This window comes from Balaenoptera physalus (assembly GCF_965194825.1).
Source record: "Balaenoptera physalus genome assembly, contig: HAP1_SCAFFOLD_943, whole genome shotgun sequence".
In the NCBI taxonomy this organism is placed as follows: Eukaryota; Metazoa; Chordata; class Mammalia; order Artiodactyla; family Balaenopteridae; genus Balaenoptera; species Balaenoptera physalus.
This window is the reverse complement of record NW_028125845.1, coordinates 97,560-120,289: the sequence shown is the minus strand read 5'-3', so window position 1 is coordinate 120,289 and position 22,730 is coordinate 97,560. Positions and strand designations below refer to the sequence as shown.

The 22,730-nt window shown below is 42.3% G+C and overlaps 1 long non-coding RNA gene and 1 pseudogene across 3 annotated transcripts in view; both read left to right on the top strand.

Moving 5' to 3' along the window:
* Window positions 1–14,949, top strand: part of LOC309653704 — a 35,229-nt gene extending 20,280 nt beyond the window's left edge. Inside the window, exons 2-4 of one of the 2 annotated variants that reach the window (XR_014259383.1) lie at window positions 10,971–11,141; window positions 11,634–11,739; window positions 14,417–14,949. This is a non-coding gene — a long non-coding RNA (uncharacterized lncRNA). The remainder of the gene's footprint in view (window positions 1–10,970; window positions 11,142–11,633; window positions 11,740–14,416) is intronic. The other variant, XR_014259382.1, reaches the window with a different exon arrangement.
* A 6,505-nt stretch (window positions 14,950–21,454) lies between these two features.
* Window positions 21,455–22,730, top strand: part of LOC309653700 (ELKS/Rab6-interacting/CAST family member 1-like) — a 97,967-nt pseudogene continuing 96,691 nt past the window's right edge. Inside the window, exon 1 of the transcript XR_014268285.1 lies at window positions 21,455–21,567. The product of XR_014268285.1 is annotated as an ELKS/Rab6-interacting/CAST family member 1-like (transcript). The remainder of the gene's footprint in view (window positions 21,568–22,730) is intronic.

Below are 22,730 nucleotides of genomic sequence, written 5' to 3'. Positions count from 1 at the left end.
TTGATTAGTAAGGCCTGGCTGTTGAGAAAGACTGTGGAACTGAGAGCCAGGTACTATAGAAAAGACTAATGTTATTGCTTAGGACTGTTTGCTATATAAACAGAACAGGGAAGTCACCTATATGTTTGCCACCTCCTCTCAAAGCTATGGTTTACACATGTTCCTTGAGGTTAAACTTTGAATATTTCTTCTGCCTTGCTTTTTAACAACCATCACTCACAATATTAATTAATGTTGTCTAAGGTATTTCACTCTAAGAGACGGCCTATGTCTCAGTGGACCAAACTTGGATTTGGTCATTAGGAAATACGTCATTCTCAGTTCTTGGATCCTCATTGGGTTTTCTTGAGCTGTTTTTCATTTCTGACGCTGCTAAATGTTTTAGACTTCTCCATTAGCATCATGTGGCCTGTCTGACTAGGATTTCAAGCTGCCAGGGCAGGACCACAGCTCTGAGTACAGGCTGGCTGTAGTTTTGTCCCTGATTATAGGACCATGGAATACAGTAGGAGAGGAGCGGCAGATACCTTGTCCTTTGTGGTTCCGACAACTTAAGTGCAATTCTTGGCAGCCTAGTTTTAGACTCTGATATGGGCATCTCGTATGATGTTGCAGGAAGCTTTCTCTTGCTGCTGACATGTTCTGGCTCCTTGGTTTACTCAGAGGAGTGGTGAAGGAGACATACCTCAAGCCAGGAGCCGCTATGTTGGCCCTTATGCTCTACTTTCTATAACTTTGCAGGATTTTGGAAGAAAATGAGAATATACTCTGGAACTGGAGATACATATACCCACACGTAGATTCATATATATATATATTTTCACTTCTTCAGGTCTTTGTCCTCATTCCTATCATCTGGGATTGTTTTGAAAGAAAAACGCATATTACCCTCATAAGGAACTAGAGTTTAACTTCGGAAACTTATAACACATTTCTAAAAGACACAAAGTGTTCTCTCTTTTTAGAACTGTTCAAGTGCAAGTCAGATTTGAGTTCAAATGGAATGAAGTGCCTGTTTATTTCTGGAAGCAAGTTTAGTTCTTTTCTAGTCCAGATTCTTTGTTTTACAGATGAAAAAATGGAAATCCAGGGTCTAGGAGGGTTAAGTGATATGCTCGGTGGTACATTTCAGAAGAAACAGAATAGGAAAAAGAATCCAGAACTTGCCAATTTTTGGTCTCACGCATTTTATCTCACACCGCACTACTGCCTCTGGGTTTAGAATTACAACAGTTTGGTTTCCTTTTTAACTGATGACTTAGGTTTTTGTTAAGGTTTGATTTACAGTTTAGTAAAAATTTAATACTTATGTTCATTTTGGGTTTTAGCAAGTCAATACTATTCTAGAGTTTTATTTTTATTTTCTTTAAGCCTGTAATGGGCATTGAGGTCTCCCTGTGGTCTCTGGACTTCTCTCTCGGCTTTGAAGATTCTGCTGTTCCCTGCTCCATCTCAACTTATGCATATTCTCAACCACAGGGGAGTGTGGAACATGCCAGACATTATGGTGAGGCTGTTACAACGCTCACCCCGGTCTAAAACCTAAGCCACAGGAGACACAGACCTCTGGTTCCGCAGAAAGCAGGTGTTACAGGTAAGGAAGGGAGCATAATGTACAACAGCCAGATTTGAAACAGCTCTGCTCAGATTTCATATTCCCACACTCCCTCTAATTTACAGGCTTCTGTTCACAGGTAGTTTGAAAACCTGTCTGTACCAAATTTAAATATTCAGTGACTTGCCTATAACTAATCATACTTGAAATTAAAAAAGCATGTGTGAACAAGCAATAGCACTAACTAGTACTCACAGGGGAATATTCCAGCTATATTACAATGAGACTTTTGGCAGTAAAAGCACTCAAGTACTGTTCCTTAAAATGTAAGGATTAGGTGTTCTTGAGGTAGAAAAGAAAAACCTATTCTTTGCAGATGGAGGGGACAATGAAATGGATTCACTAGCAGAGTCACTTTTATGGAAATTTGGATCTGTACTGTGAAATTTTAGTGTTTAAACAAGATCAGAGGCCTTGTAGGATGATTTTTTAACATGCTGGATTAGAAACACCAGACAGAATTGATTCCCAGTAAAATGGAAAACGTCCTGAATTAAAAAGGGGCCTCAAAAAAAAGAAAAAAAGGAGCCTCACTTGGTAACACTTAATTTTCTAACATGAGTGCTCCAAACTCTTAGTAACTATTTTAAAACAGTTGATAATTTCATGTAAGATAAATTTTACGTAAGAATAAAAATGGACAGCGTATATGAATTTGGTGAGACTGAGCATACAATGTGGATTTGCCTTGGAAAACTTGGGCAGTTTTTGAGATTATTGAAGTTGAGCGTCTGTTGCAAGATATCTAAGTGAACTCTCCCAGAGCATTTCCTGGAAGCATTTGCCCAACAAGTAATCTTCAAACAAACGAACAAACATACATACCCACCATTCCTCTATTCCGTGTAATATAACCCATGGACCAACAAGAATAAGCTTATTTTCTACTTGTACAGTTTTTGGGTGGTGCTGCTTTTCCTAACCTTCTCACCATCTGTCAAGACATAACTTTCATTACTCTCCAGCATCACTTTTAACAGCATCATCTTTCTTTTCGTCCTTTCTCCTTCCCTCCCTCCCTCCTCCTCTCCCCCTTTGCTTTTCTTCCCTGCCTCCTTTTTCTTTCTTTAAAAGGAATCTCTTTTGACCTGTGTTTTCCTCAAGGGTTCAATTGTTTTTATATTTCTCTCCCTCATAATACAGTCTTTGGGGATTGAAAAATACGACATAAATAGAATCTTCTGTGATTTCTCAGCAGAAAGGAAGGTATGGTTTGTATTACTTTCTCTCATAGGATTCTTTGTGGGGTAAATATTTCCAGATGCCCCAAATCTCTTTGTTACGTTTACTATAAGAACCAACAACTCTTCCTTTTTCTCTACGGTGACATGATTGTGTCCTGGGATGGCTCCCACTCGTATCGCTATGAAAACAGAAGTTTCATAAACCAGAGATGAGTTACTTCAACTCAGTTTAGTTCAATAAACAGTTATTGAACATTTATTGTGTCCAGGATACCATTGGCCATGGTGAATGATACATGATCCCTCCTATCAAGAAATTTGCAACCTAGTATGGGAGAAACTATGCAAATAAATGTCCAACCATAAGATGACTGCTACGGTATAGTAACAAGCAAAGATTTAGGAACTCAGTAGGTAAGCAAAATAAGTAGAATAGTAAAGATGAGGCTCTTTTGTTTGTCAGTATTTTACTTTAGCTCTGTATAGTTTTGAGATATGAAATGGTGTCATTTTACTTTACAGTTCTTGTTACTTTATAATCATTACCACGACTTTGTAGTCATAGCTCATGGGTAAGTTGCTTCACTTATGTGAATGTTATGGAGAGGTACTATGCTTCCGGTAGAGTCTTCTTCAGAAAGAGATTTATTGATTTGAGTTTATAACACTGAATTATGGTGTGGTAATACGTTTTACTTCAACTCGAAGATAGCTACTTTATCGATCCCGTGGGTAAACCCTTACTCTAGATCTGGGCGGTGAGCCCTCTCAGGATCAGCTGTCACACAGCAAGAGATAAGACTTCCTGGATCAGTTTTCTAAAGTGACAGGTTTATTCCCTGGTCAGGACAGAAGATACTCTTTTTAACGAACAGGCTAGACTTCTCTGTGTGCGTATTTGTTCCATGTGTTTCGGGGTGAGGATGGGGTTGAGGAGTCTACTCTGTTTTTATGGGGCATGAATCTGGCTTAAAAATGACAGAGCCCTTTAACAGGGAAATTGCAGCTGGAAGACACCAGCAACTAAGTAGATCTGGGACTTGAGAAACTGTGCCTCCCTGGAGCTATCCAGGGTACTGAACCACTTCTCCTTGTGTTGCCTTCTAACCCCGCGAAACAAACATTCAGACATTTAAAAATATCTAGCTTTTTTTTTTTTTTTTTCTGACTAGAGAAATTCTTTAACCTGTATATTTCTGATAATTGTTCTTGCTCTAGTCTTGGCCAGCTGTAGCAGTTCACCTCTTGTGTCTTTTATTCACTAAACAAATATTTAGGTATAACCTTCTCTGCGTTGGGCACTTTTCTCATGGTTAAATTACTCAGATTGAATATGATTATTTTTGCCTTTTTGTGAAATTTGGGTTAAAGAAACAAATTTTATGGGATGCCTAAAGGATCTCAGGTTTTCAAGTGTCGTTTGAAGAACCTGGTTTCTGGTCCAAAGGTTGTGTTTGTTTACGTTTGTTTACAGTACTTAGACTAGCCCTTGGCATAAAATAGGCAGCACAGAAATTTTATTCCGCTGATGATCAGATTTATTTTGTGGAATTCTTTTAAAAATAAATTTATTTTATGTATTTATTTTTGGCTGCGTTGGGTCTTTGTTGCTGTGTGCGGGCTTTCTCTAGTTGTGGCGAGCGGGGGCTACTCTTCCTTGTGATGCACGGACTTCTCACTGCGGTGGCTTCTCTTGTTGTGGAGCACGGGCTCTAGGCGCATGGGCTTCAGTAGTTGTGGCACCTGGGCTCAGTAGTTGTGGCTCGTGGGCTCTAGAACGCAGGCTCAGTAGTTGTGGTGCACGACCTTAGTTGCTCCACAGCATGTGGGATCTTCCTGGACCAGGGCTCGAACCCGTGTCCCCTGCATTGGCAGGTGGATTCTTAACCACTGCACCACCAGGGAAGTCCCATTTGTGGAATATTTTTCTATACCATGTTACAAGGAACATATTTCTTTTCAACCTAAAGGTAAAATTCTTTGAAGAAAAATTTTGCTCTAAGTGCTCTAGATGCAACATGCACATAATCCTGATGAATGTAGACTAAGCATTTTGGGACACTGTCATATACATTAGGACCAAAGTACAGGCTGACCGGAAAGAAAGGGACCAGAAACTTCCAGCTCAGACTTTTCTATTTATGTATTTTCTCAACCATCTTTTCATTCTATTTTATTCATACTAGTCTGTTCTGTATTCAGGTAAAGAACCACCACCTGTTCACCCCCTCTCCTCCAAAAGAGGAAAAAATGAGTTTTTCCTTTGATGACAGCAACACATGACCCAGGAAGGTGGAGTATATTCTAAACTGTCCTTTTGTAATTCCTTGTTCTAAGCATCTGGCAAGACAAATTGGTCTTGACTTCCCTGGAAATGTTGGTTTCTTTCAATGAGTATAAGGGGTACAGAATCAACAGTGTTCCTAGTGTTCTCAAGACCAGTTATTGTATGGGTCAGTAAGGCTAAACCCTTCACCCCCAACCTGGTGTTAATTTAATGTTATTCTCAGTAAATATCTGAGACAGGCTGAATTTGAGCAGAATATAAAGTATCTGGCTGAAATTGAATCAGGTTCAGTGTTCTAACATAGCGATTTGCCACTACCCACATCTATTTCTGTGGTATGCCTTTTTTTTTTTTTTTTTTTTTTTTTACAACATGTACCTTTAGAAACTTGGTAAGGTCCAAACTGTATCATAATTGACTTGAAAATGTCAGTTTCTTGGGCTTGCCAAACTCAAACACTTTTCTTGGTATCTCAGTGAGAAATCAAATTTGAGGTTGAAGAGTATTGACCAGTAAGCTTCTTTTCTAGAGATTGTTACTCTGCCTTTGGTCATGGACCAAGTTTAATTATTCCTATTGCTTTTATTTCCCATTCCTTAGGGAAGTGATAGGCACTTGTTTAGTCACCGGAAGTTGTGAGAATTTGTGGACCTCAGCAAAGACCCAAGAGACCTATGCAACAGTATTGTTTTCCTACTTATTACCCAGACCCAGTTTGTTTTAAAATCTGTTTACTGATTCCACCTGAGTTGCATGACTTAGTTGTAATATAATCTCTTGATTTCTTAAATTATCTCCAGACTGGACTTCATGATTGATTTCTTTTTCGCCTTTGACTTATTCAGATGGAAATAGGTCAAACAAACAGAAAAACGTGACTATTATTCAAAGGCTGAAGGATTCCTTCATTACTTCCCTCCATTTCCTTGGGAATCAATACCATTGGCTGTTTTCTTTTAGTTAGCATAGTCTTGCTTGCTTAATATAATTAATATAGTAATTTAAGAGTTATATATATGTGATCTGACTTAACCTTCCAATTCTATGGTGTAATATTACTACTGTCATTTTATGTGTGAGAAAGGTAATGTTCAGGGGGAGTTAAGGAATTTCTAATGACCATAAAATTAGGAGTCAGGACTGAAGATTCAGACCCAGCTCTCTCCGACATTAGTCACTGCTTTTAATCACTCTTCCGCTTGCTTTAATATTTCTTTACTGCCCACATAAAGTGCCATGTCAGAATCTAGAAATGGTTATTAACTGAGGAAATAGGAAATATTTTGATGTTTTTAGGGAAATTCAAAACATTGTAGAATAAAAAGCTGGACATGATTTTATTGGCAGTTTTATCGCGATGGCTTAAAAGAAATGAAGTTGTTCCTGAAGGTACCTAGTTTACTGTTGTGAAATATATTTGCTTTGCCTCATGCTGTATTTTGTAACATTTGGTCCTGGTAGGGTTTATTTGTGCGTGTAGTTTAATATAAAGATCTCAATTTTAACAAGTACTGGGAACTATTCGGAGAAAAAGCCAAAACAGATGTGTTTTTACTCTGTAGTTTTTGTTTAGGTCTGAACCTTTGATAGGAATTTGTTCCAGAAATGTGGTTATCTTCTGTAGAAGATGAAGAAAGCCAAGCTGAACACAAAGTTAGATGACTTGTCTATTTAATTTTAGGTGATACTTGCCTAATGTCTTGAGGAAATATTTTTTTCCAACTTGTTTCAGAATTAGAATAGACTCTGTTGACATTTTATGCAAGCATGTATCTGTTATTCCTTTTTAGAAATTCGAAGTAAATTCTTCTTATAAAAATAATACACAATCAATAATACACGACCATTTTCTATGAGGAAATTTTCAAATGAAAAAACATTAATCTCTAAACATCCGTAACACCAACCAGTTAATATGTTAGTATGTTTCATTTGGTTTTTGACACACGCAAATGCACACAAAACTTAACATATAATTATATAATTTTATATGTAATTGTGTTCCAGTTTTCTACTTAATTAATAGCATTGTCTTATTTTGCATTTCTGTGACTTCCAGGGAGATATAATCTACTTTATTGGCCAGTTCTATCTAATTTGGGGTTCTCTGCTTGTGTGTATGGTGTATGTGTGTGTATAATTTAATATATATATGTGGGTGTGTATATATACACATATGTATAATTAGTTTTCTTGTTTTAGAAAAAGATGCATTGTATTCCTTTTAATACATCACAACTTACCCACTTTATTGGGAAGACTTTGCACATATTAAAATCTGATATATTAGGACTAATCAAGAAGAGGTCAGTGTGACTAAGATGCTTTTTAAATGTTTTTTTGTATTGTATATAGCAACTGGAGCTGCTTTCCCAACAGAAATTTGAAGTAATGCCGAACCTGTGCTAATGAATAGATATAATTAATTGGAAAACTTCATCTGTTTTCCTCCAGTGTCTTAAAGACTTTAAAATAATCCCTCAGTAATTTAATCATATCTCCTAGTTTTCTCCTTTAATTTACCTAGCAATATTTTTTCTTTATTTTAAGATCATCTTCAGCCTAATCCAGATAGCCCTATTAAATTATCGTATCAAAAAACCAACGATAATTTTCTATACCTTTTATTTTCATAGGGAAATATTTTGAGATCCACCAGTGTGATTAAAAAATAGAGCAGGTGGAAGTGGGGCAAGGGTGGGAATTGACATCTGATGCAAGAGCCAAGGAGGAAACCATTGTTTTTACTCTGGTCAGGTGATATCATGCTAGCCTTACATTTCTAAAATTTGAGTATCTTTGGAATTATATTCAACTGCAGCAGTTGAAGTTGTAAATGCTTTAATGTTTTCAAGGCATGTCTTTTAGTGACTAAACTTTTCTAGTGCATTTATTTCAGTAAGGTTGAGGGGATTTCTATTGGATGATCTTCTCCAAATGAGATAAATATGCTAATGGTAACTGTCCTCCTGGAACACATATCTCTTGTTATTAAAAGTTTTCTAAGAGTACTGATGAATTTAAATGACTCACAGTAGCACAATAGGCATTTTAGTTAACCTGATTTTTAGCAACAACTTTTTTTTTCACTGTGAAACTTCTTATTCCAAGATGTTGGGGAAAAAGGGGGAAAACTACAAAGAAAAACATAAAATTTAAATGAACTGCCACTACTTAGATAAATCAGGGTCAACATTTTTTTTTTAAACATCTTTATTGAAGTATAATTGCTTTACAATGGTGTGTTAGTTTCTGCTTTATAACAAAGTGAATCAGTTATACATATACATATGTTCCCATATCTCTTCCCTCTTGTATCTCCCTCCCTCCCACCCTCCCTATCCCCCGCCTCTAGGTGTTCACAAAGCATCGAGCTGATCTCCCTGTGCTATGCGGCTGCTTCCCACTAGCTATCTATTTTACATTTGGTAGTGTATATATGTCCATGCCACTCTCTCACCCTGTCCACATCTTACCCTTCCCTCTCCCCATATCCTCAAGTCCATTCTCTAGTAGGTCTGTGTCTTTATTCCCGTCTTGCCACTAGGTTCTTCATGACCTTTTTTTTTTTCCCTTAGATTCCATATATATGTGTTAGCATACTGTATTTGTTTTTCTCTTTCTGACTTACTTCACTCTGTATGACAGACTCTAACTCCATCCACCTCACTACAAATACCTCCATTTCATTTCTTTTTATGGCTGAGTAATATTCCATTGTATATATATGCCACATCTTCTTTATCCATTCATCCGATGATGGACACTTAGGTTGCTTCCATGTCCTGGCTATTGTAAATAGAGCTGCAATGAACATTTTGGTACATGACTCTTTTTGAATTATGGTTTTCTCAGGGTATATGCCCAGTAGTGGGATTGCTGGGGCGTATGGTAGTTCTATTTTTAGTTTTTTTAAGGAACCTCCATACTGTGCTCCATAGTGGCTGTATCAATTTACATTCCCACCAACAGTGCAAGAGGGTTCCCTTTTCTCCACATCCTCTCCAGCATTTATCGTTTCTAGATATTTTCATGATGGCCATTCTGACTGGTGTGAGATGATATCTCATTGTAGTTTTGATTTGCATTTCTCTAATGATTAATGATGTTGCGCATTCTTTCATGTGTCTGTTGGCAATCTGTATATCTTCTTTGGAGAAATGTCTGTTTAGGTCTTCTGCCCATCTTTGGATTGGGTTGTTTGTTTTTTTGTTATTAAGCTGCATGAGCTGCTTGTAAATCTTGGAGATTAATCCTTTGTCAGTTGCTTCATTTGCAAATATTTTCTCCCATTCTGAGGGTTGTCTTTTGGTCTTGTTTATGGTTTCCTTTGCTGTGCAAAAGCTTTGAAGTTTCATTAGGTCCCATTTGTTTATTTGTGTTTTTATTTCCATTTCTCTAGGAGCTGGGTCAAAAAGGATCTTGCTGTGATTTATGTCATAGAGTGTTCTGCCTGTGTTTTCCTCTAAGAGTTTGAAGGCATGGGAGAGACTTAAGTTACCCACAAGAAGATCCAGAGAATCATAGGTCTGAGAGTTTTTTAAGTGGGTATACTTGAGGATGTTTATAAGCTGAAAGAAAGTAGCCAGCAGAGGAAGGGTGTGAAGATCTAGGAGAGGAAATGATTGTTCATTTGTTTTCAAAAAGCTGAATACTTATCGTGTGCCTGGCCTTTTTCTAGGATCTGGGGTTCACACCATCTGTTATCTCTTCTGCAAGGACAGTTCAACTCATCCCCTGGTGAAGAGAAGTCAGATTATTCTTTGCATCCATTGCAGGTGTAGGAACTGTTCTGTACCTCTGAAGGGACTTTACTTAACCAGAGTAATAAGTTAGATATCAAAAGAAATTAGAGCTGAAAGGACCTTAAAGGCCACTGTACTTAATTTTGCCTAATATTTTACATTGAATGTAAGAAAAGTTTATTGCAGAGCCCCTTCTCTTCAGAGTTCCTTCAGTGAACTTTATGTCTTCAATCCAGTGGGTCTAGCTCGTAGATTTTGGCCTCCTCCTCAATTTGCTTCTTGATCCATATTACATTTTGCCCGGACTATGGCAGAAGCTCCCGGGTGGTTTCGCGGCCCCTGGGCTCAGTTCCTCTAAGTTCATCTGCCTACTCGGGTTGAGTGATCTTCTAACATAAAAAGATACGCTTAAAATAATGCTGCTAATGGCTTGCCCACACAGAGTTAGTGCATACTAGCCGCCCAGCGTGTGCTCTGCACAGAGGCGTGTAGTCTGAACTGTGCTCGGCCAAGCCTCCTGGGGCTCTTTGGCCCTGAGGAAGGGGAGCTTTTTGGGATCACTCCCTTTATCTAATTGGTCCTTCAGCAGCGGGGCACCTTTTTCTAATCAGCGGAGGCACCCTTACTTAGCCAGTGGTAACCCCAGGCCTCATCACCTGTGGGATACAAGCCACGCTGTCTCCCAGGCTTGCTTCCGCCAACATGTCTATTTTCCTTTCTGTCTGTTCTCACACTTGGACCCCTGGCCTTTAGTCATCCCCACCTGCAGTATTTACAGTGCCCAGTAGGTGTCAGGCTTGAGTGTCTTTGCACAGGTGCTCCCTCTGCAGTTAATGCACCTCCTACTCCACCTCTGCATAGCCTCAGCTTTTTAGATTCTGCTTCAGGGTTATCATGAAGCTGTCACTTAGATATAACATTTTGCCTCCAAGGAACCTCTGTGCATAAAGGTTATGCTTCTTTATCTCATGTGATTCCAATTTTCATGTCCCTCCTTAATGCAGGCTTTAAGGGCAGGAGTCGTTTCTTATCCTTAGCACAGAGCAGATGCTTTTTTTTTTTTTTTTTTTTTAAGGTGCTTTTTAATGATGATAAAATGTATGGTTTAAATCACTCATTTTACAATAATTTTGCTTTAGGTTGTGACAGAAATAAAGTTTACAGAAGTCGTGTTCCTGCGATAAGAAATAAAGATGTGACCTTCCAGTTGTGTAAAGCTCTTAAATGCTGTTAAGTGCGTCGGGTGCGCTAAGGAACCTGGAGCTAAATGGGCTAGTTCTGAGAGAGAGCGACTTAACTATGTTAACAAGGTAAGCCTTCATTGTATCCTGCCAACATTTGATAGTTGCTTTTGGGGCAAGCTAAACCAATACAAGTTTAAACTTTTTCTCTCCATTAAAGGGATTGAATAAATTGGCCACTTTTTCAGCACCTCATGCCTGTCACATTAATGGCTGAACTAGAAAATCAGAAGGATCAGCACAGGTTTTATTTTCTTAATCCTTACCTCAGGGTGGAGAAAGGTCAATCCCGAACTGAACCCCAAGTTTAGACCAGGAAGCCCTCGGGTTCCTTATAGTATCTCAGAAATATGGGAAAGTAGAAAGGAACGATAAAGTGTAGGGCAGATTAGCCTCATTTTCCTGTGAAGCTTGAGGAGAGGGAGGGAGGAGGTGGATGACCATGGGCAGTTGGGCAGGTTGTGCACTGTACAACACCATAAATGTAGAACGTTTGCATATATTATTATGACAGATGGAAATGGTGTCTTGAAGAAGTACCTTTTTCTGTTTCTCTTAGAGAAGTGCTTCTCAATGGGGGTGATTTTGTCCCCTCGGGGATATTTGGCAATATCTGGAGACACTTTTGGTTGTCACAAGTAGCTGATGTGTTACTGGCATCTAGTAGGTAAGGACAGGGATGCTGCTAAACATCCTACAGCGCACATGGCAGTCACACACAACAAAGAAACAAAGTCACACATTGCCTAGCTCAAAATGTCACTAGAGCCGGGGCTGAGAAACCCGGGTCTAGAGGATGAAGGTGAACCTCCCTGTCTGGTCATTTTTCCCTGCTTGTTCTGGAGAAATGACTGCTGGAGAGGGAGTGAACCATTTCTGACTCTACATCCAATATGCTCCAGCAGCCCGTAGTACATCATGTACTCATAGGGCCAGTGTGCCTGGAGGAACCCAAGGCCACCTGATGGCAGAGCTGTGGATCAGGGTGACAGCCAACATGGGAAAAGCCTTCCTGCCTCCAGGCCCTCGGTTCACCAGGCCCAGGTGTCTCTTCCTTCCATCCATGGGCCTCTGAGATGAACCAGCTTTCCTTGTCCCTCCTAAGCTTCCCAGGTTGTGAGTCGTTGCCTCTCAAGAGTGGGGCACAGTATCCTCAGGTTTGCTTTCCACGCTGCCTCCTGAACCAGTTTTGGAAGGTTTGGGGATGATCAGTTGGGGGATAACAGGTAGAAAATTGAGACAAAACAGTGAACTCCGAGACTGGTGACTGGGTTCAAATTCCAGCTTTTCCACATGTCAGATGTATGGCCTTAGGCAATTCACTGAACATCTCTGTGCCTCAGTTTTCTTGTCTGTAAGATGGGGGTGAGAACAATAGTGCCTACTTCATAGGGCTATGGTGAGGATCGAGTTAGTATTTGGCATGTATTTGGCATGTAGCAAACAACATGTAAGCGGTAGGTGTTCCAGGCCTCATTCCACGTTAATTTTTGGTATCTGCATGAGTTTGCTAGGGCTGTCATAACAAAACACCACAGTCTGGGTAGCTTAAACCACAGAAATTTATTTCTCACCGTTCTGGAGGCTGGAAGTCCAAGGTCAAGTTGTCAGCAGGGTTGGTTTCCTCTGAGGCTCCTGAGGGAAGAGCCTGCTCCAGCCTCTCTCCTTGGCTTGCAGAGCGCCGCCTTCTCCCTGTGTCCTCACAGGGCTTTCACCCTCTGGGCAGGCCTGGTGTCTCTCTGTGTGTCTAATCTGCATTCCTTATAAGGACACCAGTCAGATTGGACTGGGATCCACCCTAATGGCCTCATTTTAACTTAATTACTCTTTAAAGGTCTGATCTCCCAATACAGTCACATGCTGAGGTACTGGGGTTTAGGGCTTCATCCTGTGAATTCCGTGGTGGACACAACTCAGCCCATGACACCTGACAAGGACCTGGTAACAACACCAACATGGTTCTAACCATGTTTAACTGTGATACCAGATGCAAAAAAAAGCCAGGACAGACCTTGAGGCCATTACTCCAAGTGAAATTAGAGAAAGACAAATACTGTATGATCTCACGTATACGAATCGAAGAAAACTGAGCTCATAGAAACAGAGAACAGTTTAGTGGTTGCCAGAGGTGGGAGTAGGGGGGATGGGAAAGGTGGTCAAAAGGTACAAACTTGCAGTTATAAGAGAAACAACTCCTGGGGATGTAATGTACATCGTGATGACTATAGTTAAAAATACTGTTTTCTTTTTTTTTAAACATCTTTATTGGAGTATAATTGCTTTACAATGGTGTGTTAGTTTCTGCTGTATAACAAAGTGAATCAGCTATACATATACCTATATCCCCATATCTCCTCCCTCTTGCATCTCCCTCCCACCCTCCCTATCCCACCCCTCTAGGTGGACACAAAGCACCGAACAATACTGTTTTTTAATTTGAAAGTTGCTAAGAGTATAGATCTTAAAAGTTCTCATCACAAGAAAAAAATTGTAACTATGTGAGGCGGTAAATGTTAACTAAACTTATTGTGGAAATTATTTTGCAATTTATACACATATCAAATTACTATGTTGTACACCTGAAATTAATATAAAATTATATGACAATTATATCTCAGTAAAATGGGGGGAAAAAAGGAATCCAATATCTCAGGTATAAAGCCTCCCTCCTCCTTCCCTCTCACATTCCCGGGAAGACCTCAGTCCCGGGCCTTGCACCTGCCTTGAGTATATTCCTATTAACTGTGTCAGTAGATGGTAGGTGCTTCCCTTCCACACCTTCCTTTGCTCGTCATTGGAGAATATGCTAGAGCGACACTATAAGAGTGATCACATACCTCCGATTTTTGTGGACAATCATGGTTTCAAAAATTCTGTCCTCTTGTCCACCTAAGAACACTGGTATTTTTCATACTACAGGTTCCAAAATGTGGTTCAGAAATCATGGTCACGGTGCCTGCCATGCCAGGATGGCAACTTGGAGGGCTGGGGAGGGTGTGGCAGGTGGCAGGTGGGGAAAGCCGGCAGCCAGAAGGAGGAGAGGACAAAGAAAAAGACCCAGGAAATTTGTATCTCTAGAACAAATTCCCAAATAGTAAGAGTTGACTGTAGCAGCAAGTCCTAGCCTCTAGTTTACCGCTAAATCTAGTCCTCAAGGAGCACAGCAGTCAGAACATTTAATACAAAATTTCCTAGCTCTAAAACGGAAATATTAATACCTGCTTGTTGTGTTTGGAAGTTATTTCAAAAAGTAACGCTAATATCAATAAAGCCCTTTATAAAAGAGCTAAAGGAACTCTGTAAGTATTACTTTTGTTTGTTTGTTTTTCCATCACTCTTCATAGCTGCCAAGCAGTACCGGCTGTCTTTGTACTGAATCCCGGAAGTGTCTCTGTATCCTGGAAGTATTGCAATGATCGTCTTCACACCTGCAAAATATTCCTGCACCGTGTACGCAAATGATTATGGCTCCGCTCTCGGGCCTCATCTGGGAGCTACTGCATGTGAGGATCAAATTGATACACATTAGGGCATCCTCAGCGGTCTTTGGCAAAGGCCTATAGATTACCTCGCTATCCAATTTGTTAACTGGACAGCAGAGCCTGAGTGGGAAGAACAATGCGCTCGTCAGTTGGGAAGAGCTCCTCCAGGTATCAACAGATACAAGCAAGGCAATCTCACTGTGCAGGTTGATTAGAACTGGGTTTGTATTTTGGACAATAAACTCTACTTATGATAGTCTCCCAGTCATTAAGTATCTCTGCTGTAAGAGAAAACTGGGGCTATTAACTTCTCCAGATAGAACCCGAGGGAAAAGTGATCATTTCTTTTATAAGCAGAAGGGAAGGTTCTGCTCAATAAAGATCAATTAAACATCTCTGTTAAAAGCCTGCTTGGAGCTGGTGCCAAAGGAAATTCCACTGTATTAACCCGTGCTCTCTCCAACCCTCCCCACCTCTGTAGCTTGCGCTGGGGAAAATTGTAAGAGGACGCTGGCTATTGTAAGCTTTATAAGGTGACAGTAGCTCTCACATCCGTGGCTGAATGATCTTTGATGTTGAGTGACTTTTCCTGCATTTAGCAGGGGTATTCCCAGAGGATGGCAGGCAAATCAAACGCTCCTCTGAGTTCAGCTGAGCATCAATCATCCTCATGAGGGAGTAAAAAAAAGAATATAACAATAGGTACCGGGAAAAATGATATGGTGGTCTGAGCTAGTAATTCCCAGGATGCAGGAAGAGTTTTGGGGGCCCTAGAAAATCCACTGCATAAAGAAAACCCGCTGCAATCTCCACCAGCATCTTATAGTTACCACCTCATTCTTGTCCTTTAAAATACAGTGTGCTGGGCTTCCCTGGTGGCGCAGTGGTTGAGAATCTGCCTGCCAATGCAGGGGACACGGGTTCAAGCCCTGGTCTGGGAAGATCCCACATGCCGCACAGCAACTGGGCCCGTGAGCCACAATTACTGAGCCTGCGCATCTGGAGCCTGTGCTCCGCAACGGGAGAGGCCGCGATAGTGACAGGCCCACGCACCGCGATGAAGAGTGGCCCCCGCTTGCCGCAACTAGAGAAAGCCCTCGCACAGAAATGAAGACCCAACACAGCCATAAAAATAAATAAAAATAAATAAAAAAAAATTTAAAATACAGTGTGCTTGTCCTTTAAAATACAGTGTGTCTTGTACATTAAAATACAGTGTGCTTCTACTCTCTGGCTTAGACTGCATCCTCTCATGTAAATTCCATCTGTTCTTGCTTGAGGGAGGGCAGACACAACCTTGACTTTATCCTCTTGATGAGAGTGATGTTTCATGGTGTTGGGAGGATTTTCATTGGGTCAATTGCCTGATTGAGACATAGCCTTAGTGAGGTGACAAATAGCAGGCATTAATGTCTCTTTTTTAATGGTATGATGAATGGTCTAAGAGAAGGGTCAGCAAACTGTAGCCAGCCGCCTGTTTTTGTAAATAAATGATTGGACCACAGCCAGACCAGTTCATTCATGAATTTTCTCTGGCTCCTTTTGCGTCGAGTAGTTGTGACAGAGACCTAATGGCCCACAAAGCCAAAGATACTCCCTGGCCCCGGCCACCCCTGATCTAAGACCGTTCCCACAGTCCTCTGATGATAAGAATCACCTGGATCATTTGTTCAAAAGACAATTTCTGGGTCCAGCTTGGAACCCCTGAGTCAGAATCTCCAGGGAAGGGGCTTTGGGAAGGTAGAGTGAACAAGCTTCCCGGGTGATTCTTATCCCCAGGGAACTACTGGTCTCAGGTGTGCCTGCCTACCAGGTAAGGAGGAGGTTTTCAAAGAGGCAGTGGGGGTGGGGGGTTGGGCGGAGTTTGCCTTGGAGAGCACAGGCCTCGCGGTTTCACTGCTGGGACTGCATCCCAGCTCTGCTTCTCCCCGAGCTTCGCCACCTCAGGTAAGTTCCTTTTAACACTGTTTCCTCCGCTGAGAAGTGAGGGTCATGGTGCCCGGTTGGCAGTGTGTGTATATACGCTGAGAGCCTAATCCAAGGCTCGGTAGTGGTCACCCTCACTAAGAGGAGCAGCGCCATGTAAACACAGAAGACCCCGCTGTGGAAACATCTCATAAATAAGACAGGCCCAGCGGGGCTTTTCAGTAGTCCACGGTGTACAGCTGTTTTCCTCAGAAGGAAAAACTCCCTTAAAGGAATCTCCCATTACGTTCAGGACAGTATACGGCCCTTTAGAAACTCAGTTCTCCACAGAATGCTGAGTATTGCAAGAGGTTATCATTGGCTGTTTTAGGATATAGCTGAGTTTGCAAAGGAATATTTAATTTCATGATTGAAAACTCTGGTACTTAGCACGAGACAGACATATATATATATTCTGTTTCTGAGGTTAATGTTTTTAAAAACTCTTTGCCTGACGAGATCAAGCAATTTCAGCCATTCGTGTAGCTGTTGAAAGTCAGTTTTTAGATAAATTGCGCATAAATCCTTGCAAGATACAGGACCCAATAATACTTCAGGTTACCAGGGAGTTTCATATTTTACTAAAAGGGGGAAAAAGTCAATCTTGAATCTTTTAGTCCGATGACCAAAGAATTGCTCCATTGATTTTGTTCAGCTACTCAGGTGGGTGTGCAGTTGATCCTGATTGGATCTTATTTAAAGTTTACTTTTTCTGGGAAGTATTAATTCGAATGTAGTATGGGTAATACTGGAATACTAGAGCCTCTTTAAAGCCACTTTACACAGCTTGTGTAAACATCCTAGGGTAGTTTCCTCTTAACATTTTCACAAATATAGAACTTGAGTTTGCTGTATGTTTTCCTCTTTTTAAGAGAAGAGGGAGGTAAAGGCTTGGCTAGACAATGTACCTAAAACCCAGGCTAGAGGGCAATGGATTCATATTCTTAGAGGAACAGGTAAACAAGAACAGCATGAATTCTGCCAGGTATGATTTAGGTTTGTGAAGGAAGGAAAAAAAGCACACTTGGCAAATGAGTGTGGTTTGCTGATTTCTTTATTTTTAAACTTAGTTTTAAACGAAAGTACCAGTGAGACCCGAGAAAAACGAATCTGCAGAGGGCAGGGGGAGGGGTATTCTTCATTTGTATTACATGCAGTGTTGGAATCGTGCTGTGCCCTGAAACACAGCTGGATGAACAGGGTAGTTCAGGGTCTGCCTGGATTAACTCCTTAAGCAAATTTCTAGGCTGCCAGGCCGGCTGGTTGAGCTCCAGGCTGGTGGCTAGTGGTGCCGTGTTATTCCTTTCCGCTCACCTCAAGGCGAAAACCCGGAAGTGCCGACCACCAGTAGCTGCATGTACGCCTTGTGGAATGTCCAATGCTGAGAGATTCTCTTAGGCTCATGCCTCCTGTGCAGATGCTCCCCACACACACCCCCCCGCCCAGCTCCCAGAGTTCCCATGGCTCACACCTGGTGCCAGCCAGCAGCCGCGGACCTGCCTGTAGGCCCTCGTGAAGGCCTGCTGCTCGTCCTGAAAACCTGCTGCTACTCGAGAATCCAGAGGGGCTGCTCCTCATGGGGCGCCGTCTTGGCTAGAGGCTGCCTACATCTTCTGTGGGCTTTGCCTCCGTGGTTTCCAAGGGGGCAAATGGGGGCTGCCGGGCCTTATTTGACGGGAGACATGAATATCTGGGCTAGGTTCACTTCAGGGATTCATTGTTTTCCTGATAGGTATGAGTGATAATTTTTGTTTGTTTTGTATGTGGGTGGGGTCATGGAAATACTTGGGGATGGTAATCAAACTCAGCAGAACTGAGTTTGCTGTCACTTAGCAGTGTGATCTTGGGCAGGTCTTTTAACCTTTCTGGTCTCCATCTGTAGAATGGGAATTATAATACTAGTCTCATTTGCCTTTGAGATTGTCATGAAGAGAAAGTGAAATACATATACGAAAGTGCTTTCAGAATGGCAATGTACTCTGTATGCAGTGTGTGTGGCAGATAGCATCCCAGTTTGAATTTCAATGAGATTCAGAACTGTGATTAACAAGGCAAGCAGAGCCAGGATGGGGTGAGGCAAGCAGGGTGGGTAGGGCGCTAAGTGAAGGAGGCACTCCCTCACGGGGGTGTTTACATGCGGCTCTGAACCAGCAAGACGCTGAGAGTCAGTGTCTCCTTCAATTTTGCACTGTAGTCACCCTGCTTGCCTCACCCAAACCCCTGTCCTGAGTGAAAGTAAAATACATGCCCATGAAAATTATACATGTGATATACACTTTTGTTGTAACAAAGTCCACCAGTACCTAATCAACCTTGACAGATGTTACCGCTGGGACAATTTCTGGGGTGTCTTTCCTGGCGTTTTTCATACATGTACAACCGTAAACTAGCTTTTGTTCTCACCTCGTGGGCAGCACAGAAACATGGGGAAGAAACACCAATCTGATCTCAAAACCTCATGCGTGTTCTAGATCTTTGTCATGGGTGTATTTGTAGACTGTGTGGAGGGGTCACACAGCACATGACACGGCCAAACATGTTGAACCTACGTCACCCAGCTTTCTCTCCCGTACACCAAGTCTTCAGTAGCTGCTCCAGGACCTCCACCTCCCCCGTCTTTAAAAACTCCAGGTACTTCTTTTCTTCCATCTCCTGGTTGGCTGGCTGGCTGGCTGCCTGCCTCTCTCATCCACTACTTCCTCTTTCATCTCCTCTCATGAAGACTGATCTGGCCATTTGAGGACTCTTTATCTCTCTTACTGTCTCCCAGATCAGTTCCATAAAGGATCTGGGTGGTAAAAAAAGACTCCCCTTCAGGCATGGGTATGAGGGAGAAAGGTTGTCAGTAGCTCCATAGGTTTTGTTCCTGACATATAATATCCATATGCACCTCTTCCCGGCCCCTCCTCCACACTTTTGAAATGCGATCACGCTGTCCCTAATGTCTTCTAACTCAGCGGTCCCCCACCTGTTCGGCAGCAGGGACCGGTTTCCTGGAAGAGAATGGTTCCACGGGGGAGGGGGCGGGGGGCTCAGGCAGTCGTGCAAGCGATGGGGAGCGGCAGATGAAGCTTCGCTGGCCTGCCCGCCGCTCACCCCGCCTCCTAACAGGCTGTGGAGCGCTGTTCTAACTGGCATTGTGTCACTTAACGATGCATCGATGCATCGCAGAGCTCTCCAGTGGTACTTCCAAGCTGATGTCATCGTTTTTAACAGCTGCCTGTATTCTACCCTGCCAGTGTGTCATAATTTAACCCCTTCTGTACTAGGAGATGTGTGTTTCTCCTTTTTCACTCTTGCAAATAATCTGCGTTGAAAATCCTCCTACACTTTTCACTTCCTTGTGTGCTTAGAAGTTTAATTTGCTGGGTCAAACAGGATGATGTGCATTTTGATAGCACATTATGGGAAGGTTGATTGTGAGCACGGCATGGGCTCTGTCCCTGGTATTTTTCTTCCTGTCCAACCTCCGCTAGATGCACCTTCACATACAGTTTTCATTCACAGCTTGAGGGCTGTAAGGAACAACTGTCAGAGTTGTTTTTCTAAAATACCCTCGGTAAGCTATCGTGTATGGCACCAGTGTGACTGCTTTGGGAATGGTAGCTCCCAGGAGGAATGAGATGTTTCCCCTACTCCATATGGACCATCCTGCAGTTTGGCCTGCGGAGGCCTCGGGGTGCTTGAAGGCGCAGGAGAGGGAGCTGTGTGGACCCATCGCCGCCCAGTGGCCGCTGAGAGGACGACGGCCTTGTTCGCAGGCTCAGGCACCAAATCCCTGGGAACTCCTAGGAATGCTTGAGGGGCACTTTACTGGAGGCTGAAGTCCTGCATGAACAGCAGGGAGGTGGGAGCTAGTGACATCTGGGCTACTGTTACAGTGACTCCATGTGCAGCCATAGGCTGGCGCCTGGGGCAACTCAGGTGACTGTGGCTTTGGAGTGAATTTGCGTTTTATGGCTCACATGGTATCTACAGATATTAGAAGGAGACAGCGGCAATATGCCAGGAGCAAGTCGTTTCTGGGCAGTGCTTATCTGCCTTCAGGGACCTCTGCCATAACTCTGTGATCCCTAAGTTGGGAACCACTGAGGTGGGATATTGGAAAGCTGAGTGCAAATGAAATCATTAACTCAATGTCAAGGGGAGCGTGCTCTTGAAAGGAATCCTGGGGTGAGTTCTCACCATACGGAAGGAACACCCGGTTGTTCCCATTCAGGATCCTAAAATGACTCCCTAATGTAACAAATCAACTTCTCTGAGCAGCTTGTTACCCCTTCATAACGAGTCCCCACCCTATAATGAGCCCTGTCTCCTGTGGCTCTGATCAGGGCAGGTGCTGTCACTGCTATCGGCAAACAGAAGGCTTCTTTTTGCTTCTAAGTCATTGCTTCTGCTTTTTGTACCTCCGTGAAACGCCACCTCCGTCCCTTTGGTAATCTAAAGCCTACCATCTTTGCTGCCCTTCTTAACGCCCACTGCTCCAAGTCCTCTCAGCAACTTGGGCTTTTAGTGACTTTGGATTTTGTGAACTCCTGAAGCTTTTACACTTGGTGTCAGACATTTGCTGTGGTCTCTGTTTCGGGTCTGTCACTTGTCTTCTCGGCTAGACTGTGACTTCTGACATCAGTGATGCTTCATGTTTTCATAGCTCCTTGAAGGGAGTTGCTGGACACAAAATAGTGTAATATTTCAGTGACTTGCTGCGTGATAAAAAAATGAAAGCCTTTTTGTAAATGGAGATGTTCGTATATTAGATCTGCTTTATGTAGACATTTTAAAAATCTTTCATTCATTCAGTCACGCATACGCACGCACACACGCACGTACACTCCTCATACAGGGCTGGTCACAGGTGTAGGCGCATAGCCTTCCGCTTAGAACAGAAATGTGTTCCTGCGAGAAGCATGCCCACCAATGTGGACAATCAAGCCGATGGTTCATAAAAACGGAGCCAATCTGCTTGGATCGAGACTGGGCATCCAGACCCCGTGGATCACGTGTCCACTTTCCCAGGCCTGGCGTGCTGCTCGGAAAACACTTGTTGGGTGAGTCGTGGCCATGTATCTATTGGATTCAGCTCTGCTTCCTCTTGCTCTGCTTTGTGTTGACTTTATGTGAACAGTGGATTGCTGGCCTCTGGGTTAAGGGGAGTTATTTAATGCACACAGGCCAATGAACAACCACTAACTGTTGCGAGTTCAGGGGATCTAATATCTTGGGAGGATTTATACCAATTACTTAACTGCCTGAATACCAACCTTCCTATTAGTTTTATGATAAGATGCGCTTAGGTCTCACGTTTATCCCGAGAAGACAGCCTTATCCAAATCATCTATATTTTAGCAGGCAGTACCAAACTTCAGGCCACAGAAACACATTTTAAATAATTCTTGCCATGCCATGTATTTTAAGTATCATTAAAAAGCCACTTTCTTACTTTTAAAAATATGTGTGCAGTAGATTTTGTGAAGCCTATAATAAGTCTATGAAAAATTGATTACTTTCCCACAGGTATAGGTTCAGATTTTTATTTTGCTTGCCAAATGAAAAATCTCGTATGCGTGGGTCCTTTATCTTATTTATGCCCTCTGAATAGAATCACCATGTCCCCAAACAAAGAGAAATGGGTTACTCGGATTGAGTAGCCTAATCCCTTCCTGTGGTGGGCAAAGGAGTTTGTGCAGCTCTAAACTAGGAAGCATGGATTTCCCTTTCAAATGCCTCATTTTCTTATTCTTTGCCTTTCACTCAGCTCCATGTAAACTGGGTCAGAATATAACATGGGTGCTGAGGTGAGTTTCGGCTGCTGGTGGAACGTGCGTGTGATGGAAATAGGTCGCTTTAGGACCCAAGGATGATGCAGAGAGAGGTTTACAGTCAAAGATAATAATCGTTCTGTCCTTTAGTTAGCATTCCTGGTTTCTTTTCTTTTTTTTAACTGAACAGTATGTGCCAATGGCCCCCACGTACTTTCGTCTCAGTTCTCTGGCCCTCATTGCTACAAGCTGGTTATGGCGTTGGCTGCTTTCCCAGCATTCATTCTCTCCCTGATCATGAACCATGGCTCAGCACCCTGGTTGAGGGATAGGGAAGGATGGGGTATCATCATGCTCCCCTGTGCCTAAGTCTCTTCTGAATTATTCCCTCTCCACCCTTCCATCTGAGAGTCCTGGATACTTGTTAAGCCCCCAGAACAGAAGAGGTGGGG